The following is a 16782-nucleotide window of genomic DNA, read 5'->3' as shown; positions in this document are numbered from 1 at the left end:
GCTTTCTCGTGTGTGACTTTTCTTGCGATCCATGTGTTGTTCTACACTTTGGCATAAACTGTATGGCACAGTTCTTCTTTCATGGTCCAGAAGCTTTTTTGGATAGCTAGGAATAATTGGGGCTCCCTACCTTCTCCCCTTCTGTCATCCTTACTGCAATTAGACATTGCAGCTGGGAATAGTCATCCCCCCCTATGGTGGTCTTCAGGAGTCTGGGAAACCTCTTGTGAGTCTTTCTTTTAACAGAAGGGCACAGAGATAGCTGTCAGGTGGGACCGTGCCATCTGGTTTCCCCCAAAGCAAAGGTTGACCAGCAGCTGCTGGTGAGGCTGTCCTGCATAAACCCAGCCTCCACGGAGGGGCTTCATTTGCAGCTTGGCAGATCCTTGCAGTTCCATACACTCAGGAGCCTCATGGGAGCCAATGCATTATTTCTCTTTCAGCTGTGCGGTACCAACCACTTATTGGAAACACTTTGCCATTTCTATTGTTGGAGGCATTGGTGACCACAGAGAAAAATATGTCCTTTCAACCAGAGCTGTAATTACTTACTGTGCTGAAAGAAAAGTAAGTAAATTCTTTGTAATGCATTAACCTTTGTCCTAATAATAGGTATCACTTTAGCTGTCACTGATTCTTGGAAAACAGCGCTATTACATTACAAAATTAATTTAGTATCTTTTGTTTTCACAACTGAGTGTCTTTTCCTTGTATTACGTTCCATTTACTTTCTCTGGTAGATACATTGTCATTTTTTAATATTTTCTCAGTACTTAACAGTGAAAAAATTGAAGATCTTTCTTCAGAGAAGTTATGCTAGAAATACTTTCATGATCCATGCTGTTTCCTGTCTTATGCCTGACATGCACTATGAGTAATTTTGGAAATTCTTCTGCACCAATGATAGTAAGTATTGGTGTCCGTTTATTTCCTCAGAAAATTATTTCTGTGCTTGTTCCAGAAACTGAAATGACTCTTGTTTCTTTGAAAGAATTATCTTGAATTGTTGATATATTTCCACCACTGTTGTTGTCAGGATCACATTCAAGGACAGAATGTAATTTTTTTTTTTAACAATTTAAAAATACAGAATTGTTTGGATTCAATCTGCCATAAAAATTGCGTGAACTGTTCTGCAGTGCATTTGATCACAAATAAGATGGCTTGGGAAAGCTAAACAGTCTTCAGCAAATTTAGTTCCTTTGCAGCCACTCATAATCCTTCTCCGAGTCATTCCCAGTTCACTGCTTTACTTTGATTCACAAGTACTGCAGCAGCGAATATTGCATGGGCTCAGGATGAGAAGGCTCCATTGCAGCTCTCCGCTGCAGTGCTCAGGGGATCCTTTCCTGAAGGCCACAGTCTGTTTTTATTTCTATCCCAGACCCACAGCTGAGGCCTGTCTCTAGCACATGGGGACACTGCAGGTGCTGCTGCAGTGTGGGCTGGATGGGGCGGGTTGCTTGGGCTGTTCTGTCAGGAGCCTGGCTGTGGAGGTTGCATCGTTCATTTTCCATGTGTCTTGGGACACTCGGTTAAAACATCTCTGAAGGACAGTGATGCAGCACTTCCATCTCCCTCTGATGGCTGGGACACCTTCTCCCACAAATGGGAGAATAAGCAGATAAACTGCTTGGAAAACAACACTCCAGACTTCTTGGTATTATCATTCAGGCAGAGACAGAAGAAACAGAAGAACATGGGGCAAGCACAACATTTTAAAATAGCAAAAGACCAAGTTTCTAAAGCCTCACCAGATAACTGAGTGTTGTCAGGTTGGAAGGGACCTCCAAAGCTTGCCTCATCTACCCTACTGTTCAAAGCAGGACCAACTTTAGCCATAGACTGGGTTGCTCTGGGACATGAAGCCTCTGTGTGTCTTAGTCTCCACTGCTGACTACTGTTTTGAGTAGATGCAAGCTGGTGAGAAATTTGAACTGTGGGTGGACATATTGAAGTTGACGTGCATTTTTTGCTTTCATAAATGCTCCTCTGAATTGGATTCTTTGAGGAAACGCTTCTTACTGACAGATGTTTTAAAATTACAAAATTAAGGCATCTGCTACTGTTGTGGCTGGTGTTAGTCTGCAGTTTCTATGCTGTGCCTTTGCATTTTGCATTTCACTTACTGTGGTCAATAAAAATAGAGGCTTGTTATATTTTCATTCAACTTCTTCCTGTTCATATCCATGTTCTCCACCTGACTCCCTCAATGGCTCCCTGCAAAGTCTGAGACCACAAGCTTTTCCTGCCTGCCTCCATGGCATAGTTCATCTGGTTTTAGTGCTTCCACCAAAAGTACGCACATTGTTAGTGAAATCTTATGTGCTGCAATGCTCTTTTAAAAGAAAGTTTAGCACCAGTCTTCGGCCAAACTGTAAATATTAACAGCCGGTATAAGGAATATTGTCTGCATGGCAGCTCATCTCTTGAAGATCAGATTAAATGAAAGACCTGAAAATTCCTATTAGGGAGGTCTTTGGTTTGCTGAGAGATGGGTATTGGGTGGACAGGGTGAACCCTACAGTGGGGAGTGAGGGTTGTCTATAGCTCTTTATTTCGATGTGTGTCCTGGGTGTAGCCACACACTAACCACCTCTGCTGAGTATAAAGCATGGAAAGAAAGAAATACATTTCTTCAGACATAGTGTGAGCCTCAGCTTATCCCTAATGGAGCTACAAGGATGCATGGGATCTCTGCCTTACAGGAGAAGATGGAAAGCCAAGTCTCTAAGAAGAAAACAGTGGGAACAAAACTCAGCTTCTGGTGTGGAGAATAGCACAGGGTGCTGTACCCAGACCTGCATGTGCTGGAAATGCCGGAGGAGGGTTTCCCCCTAACTGAATGGCTTCATCTTGCTAAAGTCTGTATGAACTACTTGGTGCTCCACAGCAGGTCTGGTCCTAAAGAAAATACTGCAGGCTAAAACCATCAGAATCTAGAGAGCAAAGTGAGAGCAACTTGTTGGAGTTGAGAACCGCATCTTCTAAATGTTAAGGGGCATGTTGCAGGAGATGCTTAACAGACGCAAAAGGTCATCACTGCCCAAGCTTTCAGTAAAACAAAGGCCAACTATTTTTAACTTAATTTCAAGTGGGAAGCCTAAAGCCATAAGCTGGCCTGATTGCAGAAGGCCTAGACTTCTGTGATAATCAGAGCTGTATGCATAATGTGAGCTCATGACTGCATACGCTGCAAGCTGCGTCCAAAATCTGTTCTGACCTCTGCTAATGCTGTGACGCCTGCAGTTGCAGATGGGGCCTGACCTCATGAAGTCCTGCAAGCACTGCACTAAAAATCCGTTCCTGTCTTGGAGAGTTACTGTAAGAGACAGCGAGTTCATGAACCAAAGGTGGGGGTTAACAGAGAGAGACATAAATAATTTGCATTACTTAGTAATGCCCCCATCTTCAGCTGTCCACTACAAATGAGTGAAAAAGCAAGAGACTGATTGCCAGGCAAATGGGACAGACACCATAAGATCCATAGCAAAAAGATCTTGTGTTCTGCTTGGAGAATCCAGGACTACTCAGATGTGTCCTCTACAGGACACAAAGATTTGACTCCAAGGCTATTTTAAAAAATAAATATATGTATTTTCTTTTAAAGACAGATCTGCAGAGATCTTGTTAATGTACCTGCTGGCAGGAGTAGAAGCATTGACAGGAGAAAGTCTGCATCTCTGTTTTGTATGGCTTTCTTCACCCTGGTGTTAGAGCCAAGAGAAGCCAAATTCTGGTCCCAGATCATTTCCCAACATTTCTTGGTGCTGCTGTAGAAGGTGGGACTGCAGATGTAGGTCTCTGTTCTTACTTGTTTCTAGGACTGAATAAAAGCTACTGTGACTTTTTGATGAACTTTATGAACCCAGCAGGATCTGAACATAATCTTGGATGTGTAAGCAGCGCCAAAGTTGCACCTCACTTCCTGAAAGTTCAGCTTGTCATCTTTCTGGTGTGATGAAGCTGTGTCAAGAAGAAAATAATGCAAGTTTGGGCCAGCCTTATTCCTCCTGAAATAGTATTTGCAGCAGGGCTTTTCTCAAATTTATGGAGGTCATATGGAATATTTTTCTGATTTTTTAACAGTCTGGGTGTGCAGGCCTAATGCTCTCAGCAAGGCACGCTTTTTCCATTGCAGTGATAGGCCTGAGCACTCAGCTGTTTTTCTCTGCAGTTATGAAACTGGATCACTTTCTGATTATGGCACTCTAGGGGGTCTGGGGAATGGGATGACTTTTTTCTTAAGAATAAGCTTGGAAGGCTTTTAAGCAGAGGAGCCGTTTGTTTCATTGACGGTTGCTAAGAGCTCAGGACAGAGTGTAGGTCTGATCCTGGAGCGCTCGAGCGCATCGTTTCACTTGGATTGACAGTTTGCAAACGAAGCTGATCTGTCCCTTTGGGTGGCTGCCAAGTACGCCATGAGGTCACTGCCTGCAGCAGTGATGTAGGCGAGACGGGAAAGGTTTTGTATCCAAATTAATAAATTCGATGCAGCCTGGGCCTGTTCTCGGCTGGCTTTCCACCCGCTCTGGTAGGAAGCAGTCATCAGTCTGACAGACCTGTCTGCAGCTTACAGACCACTGCAGCATGTTGTCCTCAGAGCAAATGGTGCCAGTTACCCAAACAGATGACCCCACAGTTAGGATCACTGTTTGATCCTATGGCTCCCATTCCTCAGCCGTTGATCAGACCGACGTCTGCCTCTGTGCTCGTGCAGGTGATCCTATGGCTCTGCTCCCCAGTCATAAACTTTGTATTTCAAAGGGAAATTCTGCTATTGCCACAGTGGCTATTTTCAATAAGTAGGTTTTTCCTCCCCTGAGCACAGGCAGGGAACATGCACGGCCGCTGCTATTTCTAGATGTTATGATACTGTCAGCTTGTTCCCTTTTTGCAAGCAGCACAAAATGGTTTTCCGTAGTATGGTGAGAGCCTTGGAGCCATGCTAGGATAAAGCCCAGCTGCCTCGCTGGTGTTTGTCATCCCTTTGGATCTCATGAGTGACCCAGACCTCCTGAACTCCTCCACCATAGTTCTCATTTTAGCATTCTGCATTACTGCCACATGCTTCTGAGGAAACCAGCATGTCCCCAGGTTGCCAAAGTGTACTGAGAATACAGATACACATTTTCATCTTATTTGTAGGACTCCTCTTTCCGCAGCTGTGCCAGGTGCTGTGGAGGTCAATGATCAAATATTGTTTACACTTGCCTAGAAATTCCTGTTGAAAAACAGTGATACTTTGGGAATGTCGTTACAGGCCAGCTGTTTGGGGATCCCAAACTGCATCACACTTGAGGTATTGCCCTCATTTTTCTATCAAGGCACAGAGCTGTTATGTGGTTTGTTAGAGGTCATTATAGAGCTCTCAGTATGGGAGGCTTCTGGTCTTACTGGGTTCAGTGAGAAGCTTAGATCTGCTGTGAGGTATTTCTGATAAGGCCCTCTGACAAATTGCTGAGAACGTGATCCAGCCAATAATCAGTTTTAATAGTTTCCCAGGCTGAATTACATACTTGTTTTAAGTGCACAAACACACACAGAAACCCTGATACATTTGATGTTGTACTTGTGGTTGCCTTGTAGTGAAGACTCACCATTTTCCATATTCAACACAGATTAAATCTTTTTTCATTTTTCTTCAAAATTTTGCAGTGAGGGTGAAATTCATATTTCTCACCTCAACTTCACTCTCAGGGTCCATACCCCAGTGTGTGCAGATTAGCCTAACCACAGCAATGGCAGTGGAGTTGCAAGAGTGATGGGGTCCTTGCTTTTTCCACCAGAAATGACAGATTGAAGACTTCCTCCTCTGGTTTGCAAGGACCGAGACCTATATATGGCTATACCCTTGTGTGGAGCGTTTCCCATATTTCACCCTGTCCATCATAAAGCACCACATTAGGTGTTTGTACCCAGCAACCTCCCTCTGCTCTTTGGGAGAACAGCCTCACAAACCAAAACCAAGTTGCATTTCCATAGTGTCCTGCAATGCACCCTCACTGGGCACTTTCCAGGGTTGGCCATTACAAATAATAATAATTGAAAACAGTTCAGAGCAGCAAGGGGATAAATGCCTATCATCTTGGTTAGTTTCAAAGCTGTTGCAGATTGTATGCTCCAAATCACAGAAGGGATCTGATGCCACGGGTGAGGAGCAATGGTTAAAAAGCCCTGGCTGCCTCCCAGAGAGCTGAGGTACTAATTAGGGCCATGGACAGTCAGCTAATTCAGACCTTAATGAGCCCTAAGGGACTGCGAGATAACAAAAGCTCAGATGGGTACACCACTGCGCAGCCTTGAAGCAGTGCTTTTATTAATAAGAGCCTTGACAATAGATGCGTCATACATGCAACTGGGAGGAAACTGTGGAAAAGGAGCCTATGAAATCTGGACAGTGGAGGCAGGTCTAGCCTTCTCTAATGGCAGATTTCACCTATTAAAAAGCCAGATGCACATCAGCCACATCAGCAAGATTTGAGGTCTCTGTAGTGAAAGCCCAGAGAGCTGCAAAATTGCGTTGTTAGTCCCTGGGTTGCAAATTAAACCTGTCCAAAGGTGAGACCAAAGTCTTCCTCTTGTTTTGAGGACTTTGGAGTGGATCTTAAATTTCTTCTCTAGGTGCTTACTTTTTGGTTTTATTTTGGAAAAAAAAAAAAAAGCCACGGTGCCTTTCCTATCCTTCATTTTCTTGGAAACCATCTTTTGTATGGGCATAGCAAGGATCTTCATGTGTGCACAAGCAGGCTTGTGATCTGCCTTTGTCCCCTCATCACCCATGTGGAACCATGGCTAACATCTAACACAGGATGCTTCCACGCCTCTAGGGTATAAACCAAATGTAAGGCAAAAAAAGAAAAACAAAACCTCACAGCTGTCCTTGCAACCTGCTCCCAGAGAGTCCCATGAACCTTTTTATCATCTCCAGTTAGCTTTATCTGATGCACTACGGACCCTTTGCGGTCGTGTCTGTGGCCCTTTCTAGCAGAGCCTTCCTCATTTGGGTATTTGCTCTTTTGAAGCATAACTAAATGATTTTGAACACAAACAATGAGATTACCTTTTTGGGGGTATCCTGGCAAACATGGGGCCACCCGGGCACCCCAGCCAGCCCATTTGCTCCCCGCTGGCTGCCAGGGCTGTGGGGCCCCAAACCCTGCCAGAGGTGTTTGCTCCAGAGCAGAGGCAGTAAGCGTTGCTGCTGTCCTGCGCCTGCTATACCTGTGTGTGCGCAAAGGCATTCCCACCCCAGTCTTCCTTCTTGGGAGTGAAGGGCAGGATCTGGCCTTTCATCACAGGTTTTCACAAGGGTTTGTTCCTGTCTGGCTGTAGCACCAATTATCTCTGCATTTAGCCTACGGAGAAGTTAGGGGTAATTGAAATAATTTTGCTTCAGAGCTCATTTTGAATGAATTAAATTTAAATTTAATTAACTATTTTTTCACATTTTTTACACTTTTTGCCTCCTCAGTAAGCTAAATTGCTAATTGTGGAATTAGAGGAGCATAATGTTAAGGTAGTTTTCAAAGAGGGTAATGGAGAGGAGGAAGTCTCTGCACACACGATGTGTCCTCCCCACGAAAGGAGCATCTAGGTTCCTTTCCCTCCCCATTGGTCCTATTTTTATATACATGGATTACATTATATGTATATGGGAATCCTCCTGGGGTTGCAATTCTTTCTGTTAAAAAAAAAAAAGGCCTTTTTTGCAGACTGCTTCAAACCCAATCTTGCTGGGAGCCTGGGAACCCCTTCCCAGACGTGTAACTGTTGCTCCCTGGTTGCTGCGGTGCTGAGTCCATCCCATTCATCACTAATCCTTTCAAAACACTGTATACAATTTTCTTTTTATTTTATGTATCAAAGTAGGTCTGTGCTAAACCTCTGAATATCAAGCCCCTCTGAGAGAGAGAGAAGTCAGGTGTTAGCTCACCTGGAAAGGTCAAGATGGCCAGTGGTAAGAAAGATTAATTTTATTTCCCTGCTAAAATAAAGGACAGTGCCTTGCTCTTTACTCTTGTTTACACAGTTCAGGAACAGTTCCTTGCTCTGTAAGTCAGGATCACACCCTTCCTCTCATTGCTGAAGTGTGTTTCCTGAGAAAGTACAACCTGTCTCCTCCATCTGCCGCTGCGATTGAAATAGCTGGGGGGGAGCTCTCCTCCCCCTACCCCATGCGGGAAGTGTTACTCAAAAAACCAAGCTGCGTGCAGCACCTGCTAACCGGCCCCTGTGCACCGGGCTCGGCGTTTCCCAAAGCGGGTCAGGCAGTGCTGCTGGTGGGGCATAATTATCTCCTGCGGCACGTGGCTGTAAAGAGCTGGCAGTTGGTGTGCTACACATGTTATGTTAGATGCTGCGTGGAGGTGCCTAGGCAGCTTCAAAAGCTGATGCACACCGGGTGCAGGAGTCCAAAGCACTCAGCACGGTCCTGCTGTGTCCGCAGGTGGTCAACAGATTCCCGCTGTGTGTATGACAGTCTTCCTACCTTTTGCAACTTGACTGTATGAGATGTTTATTTTATTATATCTATATTTTGCTATTTATAGCCATCTTTGTAGCTATGTTCTGTCTTTTGCATCACGTCAGTATTAACAGCTTGCACCCTTTAAATATCCCAGCCAGGCAATTGCGTTGTTTTGTTACTCTCTCCTCTGCTTCTGTCCTCTTCCTGTGCTGCAGAGGACAATGTGTCCCTCCACTCATATCTAACCTCTAGTGTTTGTTTCTTTCTGGTGCTCTGGCTTTTCATACTACTGCAAGTAGAAATGGCTGCAGCATGGACAGGAAAAAAGTGCTTATTTTTGGCCTACTGAACTTAGCACCACAAAATAATAGGCTATGTTGCAAATTGTGACCTTTTAATCATTATTTCTGGCATGATATCCCGAAGTTCTTTTTGCTAATATTCTTGATATATGAACCTTTGAAATTTCATTTTGCAATCTAAGATCCTAAGAAGAACATAAAATAGTACAAGGTTGGTAAGAGTGGGGGGACCTGCAAGACAAATGCAGGTGGTTTTTTTGTCATGTAGTGAGTCTATCTATCATCTCATTTGCAAAGCTTTTGCCTTAGGAAGCATTTTTAGACCAGATGTGTGCTTGCTCACTAACCTGTTTGCTACAATAACATAAGGATATTTGGTTTTCTTCTTGTTATTTTGAGTGAAACCTGCTATGTCATGCAGATTTTTCAATCAAAATCCCCCAGCGACAGTTCTTGTGAGTCGTCATCTTTTAGGAAGTATTCTATTGGGAGTCTCTTCTCCCCCATTCCTAGTTTCCAAACCATTTAAAAGAGCTGTAATAGAACCTAGAAGACTCTTAATCAGAGTTGAAGAAATTAAACACCACTGAACACCACTATCCCTTCCCCCTTTTCCCCTCCCCACAGTCACCCACACATCTTTCTGTAACACCTCCTACTTCTCCCACATCAGCTCCTGGCTCCCTCTGAGTTTGGCTCTCAGCAAAAATGAGGACCTAAGGGTACTGCCTGGCTGGAGAAGGGAATTCATACACTTTTATGCCTGTGTATATTCTGATCCTTGACTCTGGGATGGACAAAGGTATTGTGTTACTGCTGTAAGAGAGTTATGTGCTTATTCTGGAGGTCTCTGCAGCTGCTTGGCCATTGACTCTTCGAAGTATCATCTTACTCGGTGTCATGGAGAGAATGATACTTGTATGTGTATGATAGATACGATGCATGTGTCCACTGAAATGAAAATATTATTATGATGTGGTGAAATCCCTATGGATTCTCTGCATCTTACTTCCAGCTGAAATACATTTGTGGATGCTCCACTGGATGAGTTTGATGAGAGTAGCTAGGTGGAAACAGCTCTATTCTAAGCATTGAAATAGTTTTTATTTATTTATTTAAAATCCTAAATATGAGAAGACAACCCCCACACACCCCACCACCCCCAAACCCGCATATCTGTAAGAATCATGAAGCAATAACCTTCTGTTTAAGTCTGGTTTCCTGGCACCACTGCTCACCCCTAGCAGTGAAATACATGGAGGGAGGCTGTAGAGTAAAATGGAAAGTGAAGGGAAATATGATTCACTGTATATTTTGCAGCCTTGTCATTAGAAAACTGAGTAGGTGGAAGAGCTGGGTTTGGATTAGGAATTCCTCATCCCTCCCTGTGCTTAGCTCCCTTCTCCCTTTTCACCTCTGACTTACTCAATGTAGAATTCATTAATATGACAATGATATATTAGGCAAGTGCTGGACAGATATTTTGCCTCTCCTCCCAAGTCAATCCTCCTTCCTTCCCTCCTGCTCCTCAGCTGCTTTCTTCAGCAGCATCCATGTTCCTACGTTTTGGGCAATAACAGGACCCAGAAGGGCTTTGGTATATTGGTTCCCATCTGGAACCCCTTCTCCCTGGGTTTTACCAAGTGTCTCATACATGTGGTGAATAAGCCCTGCTTTCTATTTTCCTTCCTCACCACTGTTTGATGGCCATTTCCTGGGACAACAACATAAGAAAAATAATTAGCAAAGCTCACAGCAATAACAAACCATGAAAATCTCTGCCCTCCTATTCAACTGTTTGGCATTATCAAGGAGAAGAAATGTGAAATGGTAACACTTTAATTCATTAATGTGCTAATTGATTTCACAAAATTTGTTTGCAGCTACTTAAAGCACTCTCTCTTCTCTGCTTTTTATGAACTGCAAGTACAAAGCATAAGTATGGAAAATAAGGCTGCCACTTGCACAAATAAATGAAAATACTCATATAGCCTAAGTTGCCTGAAAGCAAAAAAAAAATCAGATTCTTTCCTGTTCTGCTGAATTTGGTACGCATTAAAAGTACAAACTTTCTGCATTTCTAGGACTCTGTGAAAAAGAAAAGGGCAACTTTTTTCCCCATCAATAACAAACACCTAGGGGGCAATTAGAACAGAATAACAGGGAGCAGCCCAAGTCAGTGAATTTATATTTTTTTGTCAAAAATCCCCTCATCAATCTATTGTCATAGATGAATGCTAGTGAGAGAATTGGGACTTAGAAATGAAATGGAGTTGTTGTCATACAAAGTGTGTCTCCTTTCAAAAACACTTCCAATGGTATTTATTTTTTGTATTGATTTCAAGAAGCTCTGGCTACAATACAGGCCCTCTTTTGGCATGAATGCTTCTCTTGAGAATATTTTCCAGGTGTTTTTTTGAACACAGCTGTATAGTTGAGAAATCAAATCAGTAATGCAGCACACAAAGGGAATGGCTTCAAAGGTTAACCCACTGTAATGGTTTGGCATTACTTTCTTGGCATCTTTGCCTGAACATCTTAAGCCAAAGATGCTATTGCCCCTGCTTTCTCTCTAAAACTCTAATGCACATCCAGAAGATAAGAATGATGCTCCTAGAGAGAGAGGAAAAAAACAGTGCAGATGATTGCTCAATTTGAAAGAAAACAAATTTTTTCTCCCATTTTATTTTAAGTGGAGATGGGCTTTAATAAAAAAGGGTTGCTGGGTGGGAAGGAATGTGTCCTTCCTTACTCCTGATGGAAACAAGGCTCGATGAGCAGGCACAGCACTGGCAGGCAATGGGTGTTTCCCTCACTAGAATGAAATCTAAATTTAACTTTTATGGGTGTTCTCCCCACCCTGCATCCACCAGGTATTTTTTGCTGGACAGCTGTCAACTAGCTGGCCAGTTTGGGTCATCTCCATGTAAAGCTTTGATTTTGAAAAGCAGTTTGATGCTGAAAATGCAGCTGCATTGAGGGTCTTTCTAACTGAGCACAATGGAAATGGCAACCATGAACCATGGACCAAGGTTGTTTCTTCCCGTTGCTTTTCAATATGTGTTTCTCTGAGCAGTGTCAGAGAACAACCTGCATTCATGAGGATGGACAGAGTACTGACACTTGTGATTATTGCTACTGTGAAGCTTCCAACTATTTGGGCTTTAGGAGGAGTTGAAGCATCTGAAAATGCATTATCTTAACATTTGGCAAGATGAAAATCTGGAGGAAAGATCATTAAAAATTTGCTTTTCATTAACACAAGCTAATTAAATCATTTAGCTAGCACTTTCAGTACTAAGAGCGTGCAGCCACATACTATTTTGAGGTTTCACTTGTTTTTCTGCCAAATTCTAGTCTCCAGACCAGCTTTATATTTGAGTGGGAACTAAGGACTTTTGCACAATGTCAAGCATCATCCACTGGATCTGCTAATTTGTGGCTAGATTGTGCAACTCTTAACCAGCCAATGTGACTAATTTTAGATGATGTGCCTCGCCGGGCAAGTACGAGACAGCTTTGCTTAAGTACAGACCAAGAGGAACAGCCCCAAGCATAAGGATTAATTGTCTAAGAATTTAGTACAATCATGAGTAAGGCTCATGTGATGTAACCCTTTCTTTTAATTCTGTGTTGTTAATGTGAACTTTGCTGTAGTCAAGGGTTTCCTGAGAATATTATTTATAATACACTCAGTTCTTAAACCCCTTTTATTTCTCAGTAGCAGAACCTCACTCTTTCTGTGGTTTCAGCATACAGTCTAGGAAAAGGGGCTTTCTCCTGTTTCGTTGTGGATTCATCTCTTTGCCATTATCCTTCTCACATCTTTGTTGGATGTAGACTTTGTTTTCCTTTAATAAACTTATTTTTTGCTCAGTGAAATACACTTGAGATACCAGCCTTCCCAGGCAGCCATGCTGCTGCCTAAGCAACCATATTCTTTCTGGAGCATTTCAGGTAAGGTGGGGTTTTCTTCCCCAGTAAGTAGTAAAGCTGCCGCGAAATTCATGCAGTGCTTGGACTGGAGTTTTATTTCCCAAGAAAAGCTGAAATCCTGCAAGTCAACAATAAAACCCTGACTGACTCCAGAGAAGTGAGGCTGAAGGGGGAGTAGCTGGTATACAGCCTCAATAAAACTGGGAATGTGTGGGTACATCACACCCAGAAAGAACAAACACCTGACCCAGCTTCTCATTCGGCAGACTGCAGAAGCCTAACGATTAATCCAGAGGAAAATTCCCCATAGACATCAGTACACTTTGAAGGAGGCTCTTCCTGTGCTGCTGCTGCCAGATTTGGTTCAGTTCATCTTCAGTGGGGCTTTGCCTGGGGAGAATAAAGCTCTAGCACCTTTCCTGGGAGCAGCGTGAGTGCCCTTACCATTATGGCCAGCAAGGCATACTGTTGAATACATGGTATTTCTCTCTAGGACCCTAGACATGGCAATGCAGTATTGGTAACAGAAACCTTTGCATGGAAGAAATGTGGGGGGAAACCATTGCTGCAGCCCAGGGAATGAGGAGAGATGGGCCAGGACCATGGATTTGATCTTAAAGGTCTTTTCCAACCTAAATGACTCTATGATTTGTGTCTGGCTGGTTCTCAGTAGCTCATAAGAGGAGGTTTGCTCAGTATCATCCCTTCCATTAAAATGGTTGTCCTTAGGGAGTTCTGCTTGCTATCTAGTTTGAGATACATTTTTTTCCTCTCACTGCTGTCATTTTGTTGTCGTAGCTCCTAACTGATTGCTCAGTGCTGTTCACTCATAGCAGTGGAGCTCAGGTTTTATTCCTATGATCAAGAGCTTACAAATGTCTTTCGCAAAGTGCCACGTGCATCAGCAGCTCGGTACCACTGGGCACGGCCACGTCCATCACTCCTGGAAATGATGCCTTTTCCCACCACCAGCAATAGCAGTTGTAACCTCTATGCCTGGCTCACTGCTGATATACAGCACTCATAACACATCTATGCCTGCCTGGGACTGCTTAATGGAAACTTAGCCACAGTGAGAGGCAGAGGAAGAGTGAGAGAAAATGCTCAGGAGGAAAAGCGGGAGAGATAACAGCCTCTTACCATAGCAAGAGACAGTTTTTAAGGAGGGAGCTTTGCAGATGTTTGTGGAAACCTGCCCCAGGTCTGGAAGGATGTGCACAGACAAATGCTTGAGAACTGGATGCGGGGAGGCACCATGGTCCAGTTGGAAATGGAGAATGACAATGATTAATGCAGGATATGAGACGATAGCTAGCAGGGAGTGGGCTGGAAAGGAGTTTGCAAGTGAAAGCCAAGAGGCCTGCAAACCAAAGGGCCCCTTATCTCATTGCTTTCTCCAGCGAGAGAAGGTGAAATGAGAAGGCTGTGGAGCAGAGCTGGCACTGCCTGGCCAGGATGATACCGTTCTCTCTGCACCTGCACTGGCTGCTGGCACAAAAAAAAAAAAAAAAAAAAAGGAAAGCAAAAATGGAAATCATTAAATGCAAAGGGAAATTATTAAAAACCAACAAAAGGTGGGAAAGGGCTGCCGGGCTCTTGCCTTGGCCATTGCTCCCAAAACATTCCAGAGATGTCATATCTAGCTGGGATCCAGGCTCCATCAGACTAATTTCGAATTCAAAAGAGCTCTAATTATGCTATTTACTGCTTCTCAATTGCATTTGAATCAAACCATGGGACACAAACAACTGAAGTTAGGGATGTCCTTAATGCAGGCTTCAGGTGAAATCTTAACTGCTTCTACTCTAGCACCTGGGCAGTGGGGTAAGGTGAGAAGAGATTTGGGGGGAAATAAGAGGTGAAATAACGAGTTGCAGTGTGCCCCCCATGCTGAGCAGTGTCAGGACCCCCCTCACATCTTGGTGCGCCGGTGTGCTGATTTTTCTCATTACTGAAATGAATGGGGCAGGGAGTGTGGGTGTGCGCACAGCGCCCAAGCACAGTGCTTTCCCAATCTGTGCTGGGCTTCTAGGCACCATTACACGAATAACAAGAAATAATGTCACTGGAAGAAATGCTGCTGTTTAAATGACTCGCTCATGGCTTTGTTTCAGCCGTTACAACATTGCAGAACTAATGGCCAATCGCTAACATTACAGCAACGTCCTTGTCACAAATGAATGCACACACTGAGCTTTATTTCTGTAATGTCATCGGGCTGGCAGATAACAAGAAGAAATTTTGCCCGTAAATTGCAGCACATGTTAAAAATCACAAGTAGAAAGCAGAGGAGCTTGTGAATCACCTCACTGATCAAGGCTTTACAATGCTCAGCGCTGGTCAGAGCAGGGAAACATAGGGTGATGACAGAAGTCTACATTTTCTGAACAGGCTGTACTAGGAAGATGTGTCTGGAAAGTGAGAAGGCAATGAATTAAATACAAAAGGAAAATACAAAAAAGCAAAAAGGAAAGGAAAGAAAGGAAGGAGAGGAAGGAAAACAAGAAAGAGGGAGGGGAAAAAAGAAAATAAGAAGGGAAGAAATACATCAATTTGTAAGTGTAAAGCTATCCAGAAGGATGGGAGCAGGACCCCTCCGAGCTGCTGCTCAGGCCAGCCGTGGCTGAAGGCTCTGCAGAAACCCTGGTGCTGGGGTTGGCAGTGGCCGCAGCTGGGGCTCGGTTCGGTTCAGATGGACATGTGGCAGGTTGGCCAGTCTGGTGGTCCCTTATGGCCTGCTGTGGGAAAAGGGGCTGCGATGGCGGGCTTGGCCAGGACTATTTAGACATGCTGCACAGGGTGACCAGCAAGAGGGGAGCGCAGGCGAATGGGCTGTAGAACAAGTGAAACAGGAAAGCTGGTGGAAGACATGGCTTCTGGCATCTCCCCAGGCTGCGGGGCCAGGAGGCAGTGAGTGGGCTGGCCACGGGGTCACCAAGGATGGGCTGGGAACACACGGTGTTGGGCAGCTGCCCTGGGCATGGGCTGCTCTTGGGGCCAGCTGTGTGTCAGTCTCTCCAGGACCATCCGGCTAGAAATGCTTACTGCTTCTTCAGAGAGGGGCGGTGGTGTTACCAATGTCCCCTGCGGCAGTTTGGGGTGGCCCTTAGGAGCATCCAGCCAGGCGGTAAGAGCCAGGTGTTCACTAGGCATAAAGAGGCTTTCACCTGTGCTGCGCAGGGTCCCCAGCGCCCGCGATTGCTGCAGCAGACACTGTGGTCTCTGCACGGGATTCCCTTTGATCAGTACCGGCTTTGTTCATTTTGTAAGCCCTCAACTTTTCTGTTCCTTTCAAATACTGCTGAAATGTCTTACACTGGCATGCTTGAAATGATGTCCCCTAATACAGCACCCTCCTCCCACCACCTTAGTCTTCCAGTCTAATCATTCACTAGCTTTAGCACTGAACTCTATTCTTGGGAGCCAAATCATAACAATGCTTCTTCGAGCAGCTTTAAGTTGATACGAGCCATAAGTCAAGAGGAACAATTTAAAAATAAAATAAAAAAAAAAATCAATATATTTTACTTAGGCAAGCGTTACTATGTCATTAATATTGCCTTCATTTGCTAAGTCTTTTTACAGTCCACTTAGCCTGCAATCTGCCTGCTGTTTGCTCTGAGCGCTCTGCTAGACCGGACAGGGACAGTAACTGCAATCGGCTTTGCTAGCTGGTTTTTTTATGCTTAGTTTCACTTGAAGGGGCTCCACTGCAGTGTTTGGATAGAAACACTGCAGAGACATGGTTATTTATTTAAACCATCTGTTTCCATTGGCACAAAGATAGCCCATCACAATATTTCTGTTGGTCTTCAAACTCTTTGCACACCTGGCAGTGGCCGTACAGCAGATCCAAGTGAACGGACCCTGGCAGGTATATATAATGCCTATAATAATATAAATATAATATATATAATGCCTATCACTGAAGGCAATGCCCTTTTTCTGCTGCCCTCCCTGAATTTCTCATCCTCCAGCCTGGGAATAGCACAGGAATTATAATTGGAGGGGAGTGGAATTCAAACTGGCACTTCTACAGCAGTTTATATCAGCCTTTCTCTTCCAGCAAAAGCT

At 44.1% G+C, this 16782-nt stretch overlaps 1 long non-coding RNA gene across 5 annotated transcripts in view; it reads left to right on the top strand.

Annotated features, from left to right (window-relative positions):
• The first annotated feature begins 255 nt into the window (after window positions 1-255).
• LOC138690685 (uncharacterized) overlaps window positions 256-16782 on the top strand; it is a 52124-nt gene continuing 35597 nt past the window's right edge. For 3 of the 5 annotated variants that reach the window (XR_011329437.1, XR_011329439.1, XR_011329440.1), the window contains exon 1: window positions 264-567. This is a non-coding gene — a long non-coding RNA (uncharacterized lncRNA). Of the gene's footprint in view, window positions 568-16782 lie in introns of all 5 variants that reach the window. The other 2 variants (XR_011329438.1, XR_011329441.1) reach the window with 2 other exon arrangements.

This window comes from Haliaeetus albicilla, chromosome 23 (assembly GCF_947461875.1).
Source record: "Haliaeetus albicilla chromosome 23, bHalAlb1.1, whole genome shotgun sequence".
In the NCBI taxonomy this organism is placed as follows: domain Eukaryota; kingdom Metazoa; phylum Chordata; class Aves; order Accipitriformes; family Accipitridae; genus Haliaeetus; species Haliaeetus albicilla.
Note: the sequence above shows the minus strand (reverse complement) of the source record. Positions and strands in the feature narration are given on the sequence as shown.